Raw genomic sequence first — 20,362 nt, forward strand, 5'->3', positions numbered from 1 at the left:
TGAATATCATTCAAGTTATCTCGTGACCTTTCCTGTCGCCCGCTCTTCCTTATCACAGTGTTTGATTCGCATTCTTTCCGTCTGTAACCCGTACTTGCGAGACCTATACCAAATAATCATACCATAATTGACACCCCTAGCATGGAATAATGATACATAGCAAGAAATATTGAAAACAAAAGTCTGGTTGCGGATATGAGCAGGGTTCAGCAGAGATGGTGTTGTGAATTTTCGTTATCAGCATGTATGGGCTGATGAAAATCCCCATGCAGTTGAAGAAACATGGCTCAGCATCGATTCTCAATCAACTTATGGGCAGGCGTTCTTGGTGATAGATTAACAGGACCATACGTGCTACCACAGAGATTAACTGGGGCTCGTTATCAGGACTTTCTTATCAGTGTATTAAAACAAATTTCAAAGAGTGCGTGATTCCTTACTCCAAGGGGCAGAGGAATGTATTGCCATGAATGGACATAACATTGAGCACCTCCTATGAACAAGTGTTCAGATCTCAGAAAGTATGTGTTGTAGGACCCATGTCTATTAGACATTATTTTCTTGTTTTGATGTATACTAGCACTTCCTAAAATATTGGATACTTTTTTTAACACTCTGTATAATCACTGATCAACTTTGCTATCATAAACTCCATTGATCCTGGACAGCCGCGTAATTGTTACAGAGTCGTTAAATAACTTCCCCTGGTCTGACAATGCACCCTCCTTGTTCACCACCTTTATCATCCTGTAAATTTTTCCTAATTTCAAAACTTGAAATGGCATTGAAAAGAAAGAGACTCCACAATATTCCTTTATGGTAATAAAAGAAAAACAGGACATGTTGGTATTCCTAGTCACTATATATATTGATAAGCAGACTTTCAGAATTGTTTCTGACAGTGATAGTATTTCTGAAAATAGTGTATTGACTACAAATAACAATACTTTTAAGGAGCAAACATTATTAAGTAGTTGAGAATTACAGTTAGAGAAAAAAAAATTAATCAAGAAAAGTTTTATCAATTCTCGTATCTCAATACATTGTTAACTATAAAAGCCTAAATTATTACATCTTCTAATTTTTTCTTTAAATAATAATCAAAAACGAAAGTTTACAAATTTATATATATATTTTTTTACTTAAAACTAGTAATAGTTTATAATGAAGTTGGTATTCGGATGGTGTATCCAGCCATCTTAGAATACAATTTCTGGAAATAAAGCCAGAATTCCTCTAATTCACTGCAAGTAAAACAATAATAATAATTTATAGTTCTCTTTCGTACAGTTAGATATTTGTGATATTGTGCACAACTAGTGTGCAACTCTTTCATCTCTGAGGGACAACTATATGCTAACTAATTAGTCACACATATCTAAAAACCACATTTTGCAATTGCACTTTGAAACTTTTTTTATAAGAGGACATGCACTGGAGTGAAATCTATGTGTCTAGCACAAAAATAAATATATGAGAAAGTTACAAAACCTGTACTGAAGTGCCCATTTCAATTATTGCTCTGCCACAAACTGACACAACTTGTAAGAGTGCACATTTTGACTCCATCGGTTTCCTAAATTGTCAGTATAATATTCCTGTATCTAATCTGTAAGTGTTTTTCTAATGTCTCAAAATATTTAACGTGTTGAATACCAAGCAAGGTGCAAGTTTACCCCGTTTTCATGTACTTATTTCAAATGGTATCTGAAATGTTCGTTTTATAAGCCTTATATTTACATTGCTTTATAATGTACACATAGTCGTGAAGTAACAAATTACCAGTAAGTTACATATTTTATATGAAACTTAGTCACAAATGTAGCACTGGAATAACAAGCTGGATTCATGCTCCAAGACTGTTCCAGCATAGGTTGATCATCTGTTAGGATATTCTCGAGCTTTGTAAGACAAATGTCAGATAATCCCATGGCAAACCCTCTCGCTCATCTCGTCAGATACCTTCACTTTCACAATTTCACCAAAGCTAATTAACATCACAGTTAATTTAGCGTCGTTAAATAACAGATTAAAGTAAAATACTGTATATGATCTTTGATAGCAAAATTGCTTCACTGAAAGATACTTCGGTATTGCAATTTCGTATCTATATTCTATAATGTAGAATAATTAATGCAATGTTCATGGTTGTCCCTATGGCACTGCATTGGCCTTAATGGTAAAGTGGTTACCGTATTTTCCTCTGCAGGTTCAATCCCAGCTGAACACAACATATTTTTATGAGGAAAAACTACAAGTGCAGCTTTCATCAAAGAAGGAAGTGAAGTCGTTGTTCCTATGTATTAGCTTTACTTAAGGCAATGTTTGGTGAGATTTTAGCCGAAAATATAAAAAAAAAAATACCTTTTTTTTAACACCCTGGAACCATATATCAAAATTCTGTAGAACAAAAAACCAGAAACTTGACACCCTAGAACAATATGAAATTTACAAACATACAAAAACACACCCCTATCACATCCTGAACACTCAACTCAATTTCAAAACAAACACCCTTTTCGACACAATCATGAACACACCCCACCACAACAGGAAACCAGAAGATAGCGTGGGATCTTCACTAGGCTTTGGACAATGAAGAATAACACTTCGAAACTAGTCAGCTAGGTAATTTCCTAAAAATTAATACAGTAAAGAAGTTGAAAAGTTAATCAGTAAAAAGTACAGTTAAAAACTATAGAAATATCATAAGTGTAACATGTTGTTCAGCACATGTATAAACATAACGTGTTATTACTCCTGCTAAATTCAGAATTTCGATGTGAATGGTAAAAATTAGTCGCAAACATTCACCAAACTTTTCTTTGAGAAGCAAAAACTAACACGTCAACTGAATATCGCCTACTATGGCAAATGAACAAACCTGAACCATGACTTCTCTCCAAAGAAAATAGAATTCGTTTCTGGCAAATTCTAGGACATTTATTTTGTAATGTTCAAAGTTTGTTTGCGACAAAATTTCTCAGTGCACATTAGTGATTGAGTGGTTATTACTTGCTCTTGGATCTGACGTTCCCATGCTCAAATCTGTCTGAAGGCAGAGAATTTTTAAAAGAGGTAGAAACTGTTATTTTAGCTTTTGTTGCAGTAATGCATAAAACTGGGAGGAGGGGACCCTAAATGAAAATGTAACTAAATACCTACATTTAAGTTTTCTTATAAATTCCATCATTTTTCTTTAAACTATCCCCATGGCTTTGAGACACGAAATCTCCCTGTGATAGGGATTTTTCTTTTCATCTGACAGAATTGCAGGAAAGACCTGAAAAGGCAACAGACTAATAAGTGTACTTGCTAGTGTCGGTTCCTCCTACCACCAGGGTAAATTTGCACTGCACTTGGTACTTATACAGCGTGGCACTCAGGGCACTTCCAACAACCTGGAGTTGCCATAGCAACCAGAAGTGCCATGTTGTGTCAGAGTGTGGTGGCGTCGCCCACCATGATACTTGAGAGCCTGACTGTTCGTATTCTGTGCAGATTTTTCAGCTAGCCTTGTCTGGTGCAAGACAAGAGACCAATAATGATACATGACGACGTCAGCACCAGAACACATCCAGGGCTACCAATCTTCCTTCCGACGACTACGAGTCCTGCAGGATGTGTGGCGCCTCTCTTCCCTGCAACAGCAGCAGCCACCAAGAAGGCGAAGCTGACGCTGTTGCCAACTCTACACAGCGGCGCGAGGTTGCCATTCTCCATATACTTCCTGACAAGTATTAGCATCGTGGTGCAGGTTATGTTAGATCTCCGGCCCACTGAACAAATTAGTCATCTAGATAACAAAATCTTAGCGTAGTGAATAGATTTTAAAGAAAGCTTAATATTCTTATCATATTATTATATACAATTATTAACATAACTTACGTATTTATTATAATAATATTTCAATGAGGAAGGTGAGTGACTTGATCCATACTGCTTAGTACTTTAAGCGGAGGTCGCGTTGGCTGTTGGTCTCTGGGGTCGTGCAAGGCCTGCGTGGCAGGGGGATGTAGCATCAACACTCGAAAATTTCCAAATGGGCTGTGATCTATCTAACTAAATTACAAACAAAGACGATATGTAAAACTGTACAGACCGTTTATGTCTTCTCGTTTGTTCGTAACGTAAACAGGTGGTTCTCGTTGTCAGTTGAAGATAAAAATAAAAATAATAATAATAAAAAGTAATGTAACTAAATCGGTGTTACTTTGGTGTACTGGTCGGTAGTCTTGAAATTTTAACGATACATAGACAAATTTAAAGAAACAAAACAAAAATGTTATATATGTAGGATTTATTTTTATTGCCGAGAGATATGATGTTGATTGCATTGTTGACACTCTTGTCTAGCCGATGTCTGTTTCTCTCATTTGCTACAGGAGTCGCCTGCATCGCACGCCACATGTATGGACGCTTGTTAGTTTGGTTAGAGGCAGGAATTTGGGGCTTTTGAGGAGGCCAGCAGCCAATCGGCGAACCACTCTTGATATCGTTGCCAAGTTGCACAAGTATTCACTGCGATTTTTAACCCCCCCCCCCAATTATATGTAATTAATAACCTATAAGATGAAACAGTGTAACAATACCTAATATTTATAATGAGAAGGATACAAAATAATTAATAATGTAATATTTCTACTACAATTTTAGTGAATATTAATTAATAACCAAAGTACCAAATTATTCATACATAAACATACATACATATGTAGTTTGTAGGATCTATAATCATAGCAACTCCCTGAAAGCCAAAGATATAGGAGGGGTTTTTCTACATTATCCTTTCATTAAATATTTATTCATGTTTCGTAATTATTTAAAGGATATTTATTTTTAACACAAAACCAAAGACCGACAGGTACATTGTTGCGGCAGCACATGGAACTTGTGTCTTTTTTATTTGAAGCGTTGCAGGGACCGTTGCACGGGCGGTAGGCGCCCCCCCTCGGACTCGCTGCTTTTCAACATTGTTCTCTCGTACATCCGACAGTCTTTAATTTGCTGCTTTACTCTTACGCTCAGATGGACTCGACTCACTTAGCAAAAGGCCTACACGTTTCCCCCATGCCTCCGGGGGGCCTACCGCCCGTCCAGCCTCCGTTCCTGATTCATGTTTATAAATATCTAGTCTAACAAGCTCTCCGACAGAGAAAGGTAGTGGGTAGACAAAGAGAAAAGAGAAATAATGTAGATTTGTAGGAAATGTAGTAATATAATATTAACTTAATAAGAGTAAACCCCAGGGGGAATGGATAGAGAGTCAGTAGCGTTGACAGCAGTACGCGCATAGAAGAGCCGTGACATGTTGTAGATACGTATGTGTGCAATATCAACAAACACGAACAACACTTTCTACTTTTTACTTTTTTTAATATTGTACTAGTGTGATCAATCGTTTGTTTAAGAGAGCTTTGCAGTTTAGTGCAATTAATCCTCGAAGTGAGAGAGAATGGAGAGTCAGTCTCTTATTTTATTCTTATGGCGTTATTTCTATTTTCTGCACTTCTTCAGGAGACGAGCTTTTTCCTTTAATGAACTAATGCATTCCGGTTATTTCTAACAACTTAAAAACATTCCCGTTAAAATAACTAGTAGAATATTGACTTTACCGGTCGAGCAAGCAAACTATAACATTGTGATTTCAGTGTACTTGTTCAGTGTTGGATATGTGCAATGGAAGGCATCTCACGTAGATTCGCGAGGGATGAGCGATTTGATTTGTAGTGCAGTAACACACGGTGCTGCTTGCAGGAGGTAGTTAGTTGTCTAGCAAACGTGTTAAAAGAGATAGTTATTTGTGATTTAGGTGTGATTTATTTTTATCGATTCTGATTACTTTATTTATTTATGCCTCACTTTGAGGTTTTATGAAAATAGAGAGGAACAAACAAGAGGAATTATACGTGGTTATCACTTAACGACAGCTTACCAAGCCTTTTGCTACAACCAGCTACATATACATTGAATTATATTTTGATAATATATGCTGTATAAAATTATCTATCAATTGAGTACCTATCTATGGGACTTTGATTTTTTATACATATTTATTTTTGTTGTAATAGCTATCTATTGTCATTTTTATCAATTGGTGCCAATATACGGATAGTGAAGTTTGATTTGTTAGTTTCACAGTAGCCAGTAGGGAGTTGTACTTAGTGATTGTGTGTAAATATCCCGAAGGGATATTACAGTAAAGCCGGAAGAAATCCAATGGTCTTGGCAGAGGTCCTTGTTTTCTGTCCTTCGTTGAGGGGAACATTTGTTTGATACTCCTAATGTAAGTTTTTCTTTTCTTTGAACACACACGCACACGTGCACACACATACACACACACGACACACACACATACACACACACGTACACATATGTGCTCTCACAATTCCAACAGTTCAATTATTGCGCTGCCTTTCGTGTAAACCTCAGTGCACATGACTTGAACATAACCTATGGATCTGCAAATGATAATCTGACAGTGCGAATTTGTACGGGGGAGAGGATGGCGCAAGGAAACGCAAGAACATTTTCCACTTGTCTGTCGATATGAAAATATAAAGCCCCCCACTGCTATGAAGTGATTCTTGGATACAGGGTATGTTTTTCAATTATTTGTGTAAATGTTTTTCTGTGGAACCAAGAAAAAAGGTGTACTCTCTTAATAGATTTTTCACGAATCAAAGAAAATCTAGTGATCACTTTTCAAACGCTACGTTAGTGAAATATGTGCCGATCCAACAGGGGGAGCCACAGAGTTTCTGTGGATTTTTTTTATTATACATATTTTTTGCTGGAAGAAATAAAAAACATAATCCACTACATATGCGCGGTGGATGGGCGCCTGCAAGAGGCAGTCGGCTTTGTATAGATGAGTAGATGCACCCACTTCTGTTTGAGTTGTCTCAACATGACATTTGCCATCCAAGCTATGTATAGTATTTGTATGGACCTGTGTGTCAGTCACAACGTAGCCAAATTGAGCTCCTACTCACAAAAAAAGAATAAAAAAGAAAGAAAAAATGAACCAAAAAAATGACAAAACTGGACAAGAGTGCAGGAGGACTCACCGAAGACTGAAGTCTCGGCCGCAGTGAGACTCGTCTGACTGAACCGACTGGAGCGCTCCTCCGAGACACTCATGATTGGTAGTAGCAGCAACAAGCTCGTTCCTTCTTTATTGCGATTTATAACCATTACGATAATATATAAATATAAATATGTATAATATATATACAGTATATATATATATTTTGATTTGTTCTTGCCGCCAACTGTAAGGCGAGGAGGTTAGGGTGGGTGTGACACGCCCTCAATTTGTAAACCGTTTGCTGAGAGGTGAAGATGCTGCCGATGAAGACGCAGAGGAGTGCAGCTTAGGGGCACAAGATTTTACTGATATTTGATTCACTTTGGGACCAAGCACTTGGTTTTTTTGGGGATTTGAAAATAAATGAAACGTTAATGTAAGGAAGGAAATTTGTCCTGAAAGTTGAATATTGTACACTTCATATGCTATAATGTGGAACTACTTTTCACCTCTTAGCAAATTTAGGCTGCAATGTTTTGCAAAGTTTTTTTTAGCAATGGATATTTTTAAAAAATATATTATTAAATAATGAGGACCTGAATGAGAGGGTCACATAAATATTTGTTTATGAAACAAGAATCTGGCAATGCATTGGGGTATTGGTTATCAGTCCATGAAGAGATTGGCATAGGCAAAGAACATTGTTCTCGGTATATTTTCTATTATTATTTCTAGTCTCGTGCTGTTACCTCGGACATATATATTTATATATATATATTTCTTTTTTCCTTGAGTGATAACTTAAAACTGATGATGCATTCTTCTGTGTTAATGCAATATTATAATTTATTCTAATTTAATAACAAGAGCAGATATATTTCTTTTTAAAAATTGTAATATATATGATGAAAGTATTTCTAGTCATACAGTTTTATTGTGAAGAATTATTTACATTTCGAAGCCATGATACTAGTTGCAGTTTTATTATTTCTCTAAAATACAGACGCCAAGCTGCGAATGTGATTGGATCTGAAGTGTGACCAATTGTAGTGAAGATGGTTTGCAAATAATTGTTGCAATTTTAGTGTGGCCATTCATGAAACAGTATTAAACATATATTAATGATTCGTTTTATCATATACAAAAATATATATAAATAAAAGTGCCATGCTAGTTGCGAGGTTAGGTTGTGCTTGTGGTGAACAGTGAGAGCAGCTACTTTAGCATATCAGTGTGTTGAGCTTCGGCCTCTGCACGGCAGAGGGCACACTTTTAATTTTTCATCTTGAAGTAAAGAAAAATAAAAACATACAAACAAGAGGCCAAAAAAAAAAAAGAGGTATTAAATAAGAATGAAATAAATATTTTAAAAAAAGTGTGAGCTTCATTATACAAGCAAACCATATGGAACCTCTGTTGCATGCCAATTTGATTAGTTGAGGTTATGTTGTAGCAGACTGGACAAGATGCTGCATCAGGTTGTACAGGAACGACTATTGAATATACTGTAGTATCAGCATTAGGTTTTCATTTGACTTAACTAATAGGGTGGCAACACATGCAATAGGCTTTCGGGTGGAATTTTGCATGTTGCAGAGTAAATAACATTATTTAAATTGTATTGCCCCCCGCTCACAAGTGGGGTCAGGAGGCACATTCATATCTGAACATGAGACCAAATCAAAATTCGGAATGCCGCATGTTCAGAGAGTTATCATAGCTAATGTACAAAGTGCAGACCCGCGAGTTGCATGTATTGCTCATCCTGTGAGTGATCTAAAAGCTCTGGCTTCCTGTTATTTTCTTTCTTAGTCTGTTAAAGAAACTTATTATGTAATATATAAATATATAAAAAAAAAGCTGATCATTAGGCAAGAGTCTCACCTAGGTAGCGATCATAACCATAGCATAATTTATATATCCATAATTACCATCCGGAGGACTGGGCCCTGGGCCTGTATCTCACCAGATACAGACCGAGCAAGTCCCTCATCATTCTTGTGGCTGCTGAACAGCATTTCTTGCTTTTAGCAGGTCGAGCTGTACACGGTGAAACATTACTATAATTTCTACAAATATATGAATGGACATTTCATAATCATTATCATTTTCATCTCCATCATTATTATTATTATTACTATTATTATTAATATTATTATTATTCTTATTGAATATTTGTAAGTGGTGTTTATATTGGCATCAAATTTAAACAGCTAAAAGTCATTCAGTGAAAAGAATTTGTTCAGCAACCCAGAAGGGACAAGAACTTTATAACAGAATTAAAAATAAAGTTGAAGAAGAAAACTGAATGTAGTATCTTTATTGTACCTTACCATGTTTCCCATTTCCATTACAGAGTGCACATGAAATACAGTAATTTATTCAGAACTCGAGGTACATGCACAGTTAATTCTTCCATTACTTGCAAAATAACCCTATCAGTACTCGTATTCTCTCTAATGCCTGGCTCAGCTGAAGATTGAGCATATACTGCTACATTGTGCAAACTTCCTTTCTTTTAACTTTATGCAATTAAAATAAAAAATGTGTTGTTGTTCTGTATGGTTGTGAAACTTCAACTCTCACTTTGAGAGAGAAACAGAGGTTAAGGGTGTTCGGGAATAAGGTGCTTAGGAAAGTATTTGGGGTTAAGAGGGATGAAGTTACAGGAGAATGGAGAAAGTTACAAAACATGGAACTGCACGCATTATATTCCTCATCTAACATAATTAGGGACATTAAATTCAGACGTTTGAGATGGACAGGGAATGTAGCACATATGGGTGAATCCAGAAACGCATATAGTGTTAGTTGGAAAGCCTGAGGGAAAAACACCTTTGGGGAGGCCGAGACGTAGATGGGAGGATAATATTAAACTGGATTTGAGGGAGTTGGGATATGATCGTAGGAACTGAATTAATCTTGCTCAGGATAGGGACCGATGATGGGCTTATGTGAGGGTGGCAATGAACCTCTGGGTGCTCTGAAAACTATTTCTAAGTAAGTAATGTAACTTTCACTTGCAATGTATTAATATCAAAAAATATATTTCCTTATTTTAGTCAAATATTTGTTAGCCAATGCAGAAAAACACAAAGCATTACCCACGTAGTTTTCTGAAAAAAAAAAAAAAAAAAAAACACTAGTCATGTGAGCGTAATTATTTCAAATGTATGAAAATTTTGCATAGGTTTTGAATTCAAATCTAATTAAATTCAAGACTGGTTCACAAATAGTCATAAACTTAAGTAATTATGCCTACATCACTTATGTCAGTGTTTTTATTTCAGAAAACTGCATGAGTACCAGTACTTCATTGTTTTTCAGCATTGGCAAATGAATAGGTCTGTATAGTTTACGTAACCTCACAGTTTTCGCATGCTGTGTTGTGAATATATGGTCACAGTCTAGTATATACAGTTGCGAAGCTCAATACATAGTAAATATGCAAACATTAGATAGTTGCTCACCACTAGGATCGCTAATATCGCAATGCAAAATAGTACTGTCACAGTCTATTGTTTCTAGCACCCTCAAAACTCAAGCTTCGTGACTGTATATAGTAGACTGAGATATGGTTTTAAAAGAAATATTATGTTTATATTGAGTCACCAAATCTTTGTACTGGTACTCCATTTTCTGTTGTGAAATTCAATGACATGGTGACTTCAGGTCAATTGAAATATGAGTTAATATATATATCAGGTCATTAGTTTCAATGAACATATTCAGCTCACAAAATAGCCAAAAAAAAAAAAAAAAAAAAAAAATTCACCCCAAAGGTTATATAGGACACCATGTTGCCATATGTAGCTCACTCCACCATAAAAGAAATGAGTATGTCAGAGATTGATCTTTTATGTTGTTGGATGTTAAGTTCAGTATGATTCCAGTGGATACGAATTTTCTGAACATACGTAGGATATTCAGGTGGATATTTTAGACTTTCACAGTGGTTATTATGACGATTTTGGATATATTTTTCAACTGCGTTTTGAGATTAAATATCTCGAACATTTCGGGACTAGAAGATTCACATATTTGGTAGTGTCACTCAAGACCTGGAAGCTTGGAATGTGTTGCGGATCTCCGTTAATTCAATCAGAAAATATAATTAAACCCACCATCCAGTATTCTCCAGTACTACTGATGGAATGTTGACACACAGAATGTTGACGTTGCCATAAGGAAGTTGAGATAATCATTACCGGTACTGCAAGGATGCCATTTGGTCTTACTTAGAATTAAATAGTATATTAGGACATATACAGTAGATACTATAATTTAATTTGATCGTTGTTTCTCTGAGCACAATTCCATTGTGATATAGCCGTTTGAGATAAGTTTATCTCTTAGTGTTCGCATAATGTCCATTAAAAGACTGGAATGTTATAGATTTATAAAGAAACTAGTAAATACGAAATGAGAGTTTTGGTGAAGATCTCTCATTTTATACAGATTGTGGAGTGTAACAAATCAACCCGCCATAACTCCAAAATACTAGAAAAATATCTCCAAATTTTCATCATTTTTACATATAAAATATTCCTTTATATTACTTTACCCATCTACCTATCTACACTTGTCTTGATATATCATGGGCTGTAACCACCTCATTAGCTTTATCAGTACTTCTGACTGTGTCGTTAGTCACAAGGAGCCCATTTTTTTTCCTTTCCTGTATGAATTTCAAAACCTCTTTGTCTACTCAGGATGTCTTCCTTTTCGTGGCCCAGTGAACTACTTCTTTGTCACTTTAGAAGTAAATATCGCCATTCTGTGTTGGTGTCATAAGCGAATGTTGTTCTCTGCTGCACTGAATTTTCTTCATTTGAAGTTTGCTTCATACGACACCCTTCGCTTTTTGTCTTCATCTCCTGATCAAGTACAACTCATTTGAAGTTTTTACTGGTATTAATAACAATGTCTACAAAAATATGGAAGCACACAAAGTGATGAACATTGAGTAACGGGGTAACCTGAACAGAGCCGAAGCACATGCAGAACCTAAGCAAAATTTTCGAGTTTGCATAGGAATGTAGTGAGCTATCGATTTCAATTTTGGAGACTAAATTCAGTTGAAAAAAGTGTGTATTAGATTCAATATGATAGTAATTTTTTTTAAGTTTTTTATGGATGGATGATTAAGCAAATTGATAGGTAGATTAGTTGTTATAATTGGAGAAGAATCAGGTTGAAAGGATAACATATAGCTATAATTAAAAGGTTAGTTTAGTAAATATATATATATTTTTTTGTTTTAGATACCAGTAATCCAAAAGAATTAGGTTATTTAATATAAATAATACCATAACATACTTCCTTTTATTTCTGTTCTGATTGATGAAAGTAGAGATATAGGAAATCATGGAAGTCAATACATTGTGACCAAGTTTGTTAGTGATGATGGACTTTCATGTGATACTTTTTTCTTGGACTGTCTGAAAGTTATAGATGCTACAGTTGAAAATCTTTTCTGTGTAATTAAACGTTCTCTATCAAACTATGGGTTGTCAATTGAAAATATTGTTGGTTATTATAACGAAAACACCACTATCATGATGGGTGAGCGCAATTTTTTTGTATCTCGTCTTTTGCACGAAAATTATGAAATAGTTTTTTTTAGGTGCATTTGGTTGCCAGTGCTGTATCAGAATGTCTTCCTTAAAATGTTAAGTCATTACTATGCCAAAAAAAAAAAATAATAATTTTATTGTAAATACATACACTATAGCTACCCCTAATAGGAGTTACAGAAGAAAACCTCCTTATCAATTCTGGGTAAGAACAGTGTCAGAAAATACAATTTGAAAAAAGTATGTCATTATCAGAAATAAATTAAATGAGTTACAGGAAATATAAATGATGTCTAATTATAGCCAGTGAGGATTTCAAGACTGATGATGCAACAGCACCAATAGTCTTACCACAGACTTGAAGTTTTTTGAGAACCTCAAGAGTTTTTCTAGGAACACATCGTCTTGCTCCAAACATAAGACCAATAACCTTCCAGGTGGTAATGTTGTACTGGGTACCCAAATGTTGATTGCAAGGCTCATAAATTTGTTGCTTCTCACGGCAGAGTTCGTTGGGTTGCTGTTTGTTCAGTTCAAAGAGTATTGTTGGGTCGAAAATTAAGTCCAAATCTTTCTGGTGATCAGGTACAATGATATCCATTCAGTATGAGTAACCATCAGTTGAAAGACAGCCAATTTCTTCGCAGACTTCATAACTGGACTTACAATGTAGCGAACCAGAAGTCAAAGAGTGTGTGATTGATGCAAAGTAATTCTCTGTGATGGCAAAAATCCAAGACACAGGAAAGGGTTTCATGCTCGTCTCACATTCTGCAATGAGTTGTGTCCAAAGTTCTGCAGGGAAGAGAGCATTCAGGTATCACATTACAGATTATCTTAATAGCTTGTGTCCATTGACTGCTAGAGAGACTCTTTTTGTTGGAAATCCAAGAGTTCCCCTATTTTTTTCAATGGGAATAGAAAAACAATTCCAAGCCACCGGCGTGGCTCAGTTGGTTAAGGTGCTTGCCTGCTGGTCTGAAGTTGTGCTCGGGCACAGCGCTGATTACTTGGTTGGGTTTTTCCGAGGTTTTCCCCAACCGTAAGGTGAATGCCAGGTAATCTATGGCGATTCCTTGGGCTCATCTCGCCTAATACCATCTCACTATCACCAATCTCATCGACGCTAAATAACCTCGTAGTTGATACAACGTCATTAAATAACTAAAAAAAGAAATTCCTTTTCCTTTACTGTGAAGGTTGCTCCATTGAATTGTAACGAAGTGTTTGTCATAAGTTCTTAGCATGAAAATTTTCTGAATGTTTAATGATAAGGTACAAGTTGGTAATACACTGATATATTACCCCCTGAATATTTCTTGTGGCTGCAATGTGGGGATTATTAATAATAGACGTTTGCGTATTTATATGCTGAAGAAAGGCTTCCCATTGATTTAAAAATTCCTCTACCTCTTATTGTTAGATTTCTTGGTGCATATAACTTGGCATCCTATTTCTCCCAAAGTCCTAACCAATAAAGTATTCTGAAGGATTTACAATCATTTATGAGAGTGTATTGTGTGTCAAAAGTTCTTAACTAGTGGTCAGTTTTGTTTAGTTTATGTCCAGAAGCTAATATTAAAGACATTAGCAGATTTTATATTTTCTGAACTTGGAATGGAATGGAATTTCGACCTTTCAAGAATTATTGTGTTAACCCTCAAACTAGGTGCATTCTCAAAGGCCATGCCGGCAGATTACCGGTACACTAAGGTTTGCTGTACATTTCTGTTTCGAGCAGGTAACCCCACTTGTCCTTAGGCCAGTTCCTCCGTTCGTCATCAGTTGGCGTTCAGGGAATGCTATGGAATGATGACAATGATATAGGTGTCTGTAAATTCCTGGAAGCTGTCGATGTCCCTTATGTCGTTTTTGCACGTATTTCACTATGTTGTACGCTCGTCTTTCGCGTCGCACTCAGTGCTGTACTAATTATCTTCCTCTTCTAAATCTTCCATCTTTCCCATATCCAGAGTATATTCACAATGCTTTTTATGAACGGGATGAACTGTTTGGCATTTAGAACAAACAAATGCGTGGACCTCTCATGCAGTGACAGCATGATCGTTACATGGATTTATTTTCGCGTGCACACTCCAGATAAAATGAAAAAGTTTCCTTCATGCTCTAGTTATACATCCTGCATGGTAGAATCCAAGGAAGAGTCGCTGTTTACCTAATTAAGAAGTTGAATGATGTACTAGGCCTATATAACGTCACGTATGTCCGCACTTTACATTGCAAGTAAAAAAAAAGTTTTAATTAAAATGTGGCAATATTACGTACTGGTACTTGCATGAATAAGATTAATAGAATACTAAGGAGAGTACCTGTAGTGTAGTGAATCGATATAATATACAGTATGTAAAGTAGTGAATGAGTGTAGTATCACCATCATTCGAATATATTTTATTATATTAGCTTCGTGTACAATACACGAGTAAGTTAAAATTAATTCGTGATGCATTTGACATATTAACTGTAATAAGATTAATAGCAAACTAATGAATTCAGTTCTATTAATAAAGCCATATTATGTTTAATACCTTTGGGAGTATTTGATGTTAATTGTGCGTAAGTATAATTTGTTCATGAATGAATTCGTAGCATAATGGTTATGACAATGGTTCACTAGACGAAGGTTCCAGGATGGAATTTCGGCATATTCAAAGGTAAGTCATGTATTCCAATTTAATATAAAATAGTTTGTAGAATAAAGTACGAAGAGGGAGAAAGAGAGAAGTAGAGGAAAATATGTGAAGAAGGGAGTACAGTGGAGTGGTGTAGAATGAGAGAAAGAAAAGTAGGGCTAGCGGTGGTGTCGGGGGGCAGCAGTCCACGATTAAAATCATGTTTTGAAGTATTGCCATCGTGCGTGACGTCATATATCGCGTCATCGATCTCCTATTGGTCTAGAAAAACAGCGACTGATTCTTGGATTTTACCTCTTGCATGTATGAAGGTTAGGTTTGGTTAGTTTAGGTTTTATTAACCCATTTCGCGCATATGCAGTTATCATCTCACAGCCCACTTGATCCTATGGCGAGTATTGGTAAAGCATCTGATGCGTCTGACAAATCGAAAAAAAATTGGATCGAATCCTGGCGGCTGCATTATGTGGTAAAGCCCAGTTCCCACGATGCTTGTTTCGTTGCGTGTTTCCTTGCTATGTATGTTTATTTGCTTATATTTATTTGTGCTAAGTTTATTTGTTTGTGTATGTGTGAGTGTACGGGTATATGTGCGTATGTAATCAAACCTGATGATGTCATATCCAGGCCTTGTACACTGATTTCTGACAAATAAATATTATTATTATTATTATTATTATTATTATTATTATTATTATTAATGTACCAATTTAAACTAAAACAATATTTCCCCCCCTCCGCGATGAGGATCAGTTTAAAAAGGTAGGGTTTTTCTTTAGATTTGAGGGATTTTTGTAGGCTTACGGAGGGACTTTTTTTCTCTTCTTCTAGTTGGACTAAACCTCTCAGGACTAAACTGATGTAGTGATCTTCAGAGTTCAGATGTTATCTTCATTGTATCTCAGTATAGTGGTTGTATTGTGGCGATAGGTTTTGTCCGTGATTACATAGTTTGTTGAGGTAAGCTGTGTTATAATATTTGGTTTTAATAGTTTTTACGTAACTTTATAGTAATTTGCAGTATAGACTATTGCATTTTAATTACAACTACGCATTTACTGCTGTAACTTGAAATTCAGAGCATGTTTCACAAAATAAGTTAGGGCCGTATTCACATTCTTAGCGCGGGCTTTCGATGGATGATCAGCGAACTAACGTTTTTCGTATTCATAAACCAGTGTTAGCGATATGATATATGATATGATATGAATCCTGTACAAGTAACCAGTCGATAGCCGGGGCTAGTTTAGCACGCTCGTAGCGCGGGCTAGCGAAATATCTATGAATAGCACCCATAGTAACTAGAGTAGGCCTACATAATACTTGCCGCTAAACTGGAGAATAGGTGTGGAAACTTTGAGCCGTGCCGTTACGATGATAATCAGCTGCACAATGTCGAAACCACTCTCCCCACGTAAAAAAGAAGTTGATCAATATTAAGTAACTATTTAGTGAATCAAAAATACCAAAATGTCATTTGCTGTTGTCCCTGTATGATATCCTGTCCGAAATTCAGGTTCTTTCGTACCTCGTCCTTCTCAACTTTATTGAGAAGTAGCGTCACTGTTAATGACGAGGTTAGTTGGGTTTCAAGAGGAGACCGATTAATGACAAGTAGTCTCACTGACAGTGTTAAGGTTAGGTTGGGTTTGATGAGATATATTAGTTTCAGAGCCACTGTCAGTGATAAGGTTAGGTAGGGTTTAAGTAGTCCAATTGTTAGTCACAACGTTAGGTAGCGATGAGTAACAAGTAGTTCTATTCAATTATTGGGATTAGTTTTGATAAGGAGATAGATTAGTATCAAGTGATTCGCGCAAAAATGACAAACGTGAATATCTGGCCCATTATCCCTGTGTTATAATATTTTTGTTTACCAAATTTGCTTTCGTCTGTATTCTTTGGAACATAGAATTTTTCTCCTACATTTCGCTGTGATAGTATGTTATAATATCTTTGAAAACATGTACCTATTTTGTTTTAGTGTATTAAAAAATCCGCCACTATACTCACTAAGCCTTGCACTTGACTACTGCAGTCAATTTTTAAAGAATGTATTCACGAATTTTACTAGCTACATATTGCTTCTCTTTTGCTAGTTATAGTTCGGTATAACCCGGTGACTAGTGGCGAGTGTAGTTGATGCTGCTGTTGCACATGCGTTGCCTAGTTGTTCCTCAATCTATTTACTAAATATGACTGACCCCTTTCCTTACAACTCCAACACTAATGGCATATTAACCGTAGATCTCACAAATCTGGCAATGGATGTCAGCCGGTTTTCCATTTCATGCATTGAAAGAAAGGATAACAGACTATATTTCATAGTCAGCAGGTTGCTCTATCGTCTTCAACATATTAAAAGCAAAGAATAATAAGTAAACATTATCTTATGTTCTCATAAGGGCGTCTAGCTTGCTAAGGAATGGTAGTCAGTGCACATGTATGAAATCATGACTAGCTATGCAGGAGAAATATTTGCAAACTGTATCCTACTGCCTTTTTAAACACAACTCACATACATACATACTGTATTATGTGTTGTATGTGTGGTACTAGTAAAGAGTAAAAGTGGTATCCGATAAAGCCATACAGCATATGTGGGAATGGAAGTAGAGTTCACAAGTTTTCCTGACTCTGTCATAAGAATGTAATTTGGTTAGCGTGACACTCCAGCCACCTTCTTACTTCTGAAAAAAAACCATACTAAATTTTACAGGAGTCCGAGTACACCCCGAATCCATCCAGAAAGGTATGATGACAAGAAAAATTCCCACCACAATCTGGAAGCGAATCTGGAATGTTGGAACAGTCTATACTCCATGAAGTCCATTGCTCTACCGACAGAGAGAGAGAGAGAGAGAGAGAGAGAGGGAAAGGGCGGGGAAGAGGGAGAGGGGGAGAGAGAGATACATAGAGAATTCCTATGCAGGCTGGAGCCACTCCAATGTCTACCTAACAAAATCTGTTGGCAGAATTGAATCAAACAGAATTTCTCTTCACAGTGTATTTAAATGGAAGATAGCAGAAAGTGGCGAGTCAAATCGAATCGAACAGAACAGAATTCAGGAGCTAGAATATTTATTCTACTGCCAGAACAGAATTTCTTGTTTTGAGTGCAATCGTAAGTTCTCGTGAAGTCTTCGTGAAAAAACAAATGAACCACATCCATTCTTGGCGGCTTAATTTGTTTACTATTGAAAGTTATTGCTGAAATATTACATATACAAAAATCACAATTTAATATGAACGAAGAAAAAATAATAAATCTTGTGCAGAATTATCCTCTTTTGTATGACAAAACACTAAAGTACTGTTCGGTTCGATTCCACTAGATGTGACCGGCAGCAAACTCTTCATTTCGATTCAATTCGGTTTGATTTTGCTAAGTCGGAGCAGGGCTTTATGCAGATGGTTCCCATTCTGCCTCTTACTGCCTAGCTTCCTCGAGGCATGTGCTCCTCACTATGGTCATTAAGTTGACGGAATATTACTGCTTAGGACTGTTCTTCATAGGAATTCTGTGTAGCATTAGAGAAATCTTTGTTCAAAAGTAATAATCTGAAGGTTTCTTATAGTAACTTATATTGACTTATAGTTACAATGCAGCTTTTGAGTTTATGAATGTGATACTTCATCTTTAGGGAAAAACAAACAATAACCAAGAGCAGGATTAACCTGCAGCAATTGAGAGTCCATACTGATAGTCTACTTGATTTTGTACCAAGAGCACCAATAAAATACTCATATGAATGATATTAATAATTAATAACCTTGAACTAATTTTATATATTTCAATTATTACTGCACATGTTTAAAGACAGAACATGGGAAACTCATGCCCAGTGAATAACATTTTCAAAATGACCACTGCGGATGGCAATACATTGATTTAAATGTTCATTAAAATTGTCAACACTTGGGCACATGTCGTCAGATATAGATTCAATGAAGTTCTCCACGTTTCTCTTCAGCTCACAGATGGTTCTAGACTTCTGCCCGTAAATATTGTCTTTTGTATATTTCCATAAAGGTCTACCATCAGGCACGTCCTCAGGTGGCGCATAGGGAAATGCTCACCAGATATGGCAGGTACCCGGGGAAATAAAATACCCGGGGTGGACCAAAACCAGCTGTTGGTGCCTTGTAACATATGGTGTTGGTTCTCCAAAGGCTAGGGGAAGATAACCCTGATCAAAAATTACCCAGAACTCTGGGCAGGGGGTTTGGCGATGGGCCGACTATCCATCACAGTAAAAAGCCTACAGTTACGAAACCAACACGAATAGAAACCGGACTGTCTAATGGAAATAAAAATGGCAAGAACAATGGACAAGCAAATGGAACACAAAGAAACAAAAGGAAATTCAATTATATGTATAGGAATATTTAGACTTTTAGATTTAGATTTAGATTTTATTTAATAATAACATATGCATAAAAACGTTACATTAAAATACCCCGAAAGAGTAAAGCTCGTGTTCGGGGACAGTTCCGTTACATAGATACACATACTTTGTAGACAAAATACTTAAGAAAAAAGCCCACATAAAGATGATAATAAAATTAGTGAATAATAATACTAGTAATAACTGAGTGAAAAAAGAGACGATGTTGAGATTAATATTAAATTATTGTTAGTAGTATAATTAGTGCAGGTCATGTTGATATAGTAACCAAGATAAAATAGAAAAATACACTTAGGATAGAAATAAACTAGTTTTACAATACATGGTACATAATATATATACAGGGAAGTCTGTCATATAAATTTTTAAATTCTGGATCTGAAAATTTCATTGCTTAAAGTAGTCAATTCTGGATGAAATTTTATTATCGAATTATATAGACGTGGACCATAATTTGTACTGTGTAGTAAAGCAGCAGATGTGAAATATTTAGGTTCAACTAATTTAAGAATTTCATTTCGTCTTGTATTATGAGCATGTGGCTGAGCTACAAATTTCATTCTATTTTTATGATAGAATTTCATTAAAGAGTATTTATAAATTTGGTCAATTCTAAAAACATTAGAATGTAAGTTCTCTATACCATCCTGGAGCATTGAAGATGCTAAAAGACCAGATAGTGAAATTGAAGCCCAG

The 20,362-nt window shown here is 35.9% G+C and overlaps 1 protein-coding gene and 1 long non-coding RNA gene across 12 annotated transcripts in view; both read left to right on the plus strand.

Moving 5' to 3' along the window:
• bru3 (bruno 3) overlaps positions 1–9,339 on the plus strand; it is a 197,856-nt gene extending 188,517 nt beyond the window's left edge. For all 11 annotated transcript variants that reach the window (XR_011336142.1, XM_069847323.1, XM_069847322.1 and 8 more), the window contains one exon: positions 3,502–9,339. The gene's annotated coding sequence lies outside the window, so the exon portion shown is untranslated. The remainder of the gene's footprint in view (positions 1–3,501) is intronic.
• Positions 9,340–16,093: 6,754 nt separating this feature from the next.
• The window catches only part of LOC138714991 (uncharacterized), a 138,466-nt gene continuing 134,197 nt past the window's right edge, over positions 16,094–20,362 (plus strand). The window contains exon 1 of the long non-coding RNA XR_011336145.1: positions 16,094–16,217. This is a non-coding gene — a long non-coding RNA (uncharacterized lncRNA). The remainder of the gene's footprint in view (positions 16,218–20,362) is intronic.

The sequence above is a fragment of the Periplaneta americana genome, chromosome 15 (assembly GCF_040183065.1).
Source record: "Periplaneta americana isolate PAMFEO1 chromosome 15, P.americana_PAMFEO1_priV1, whole genome shotgun sequence".
In the NCBI taxonomy this organism is placed as follows: Eukaryota; Metazoa; Arthropoda; class Insecta; order Blattodea; family Blattidae; genus Periplaneta; species Periplaneta americana.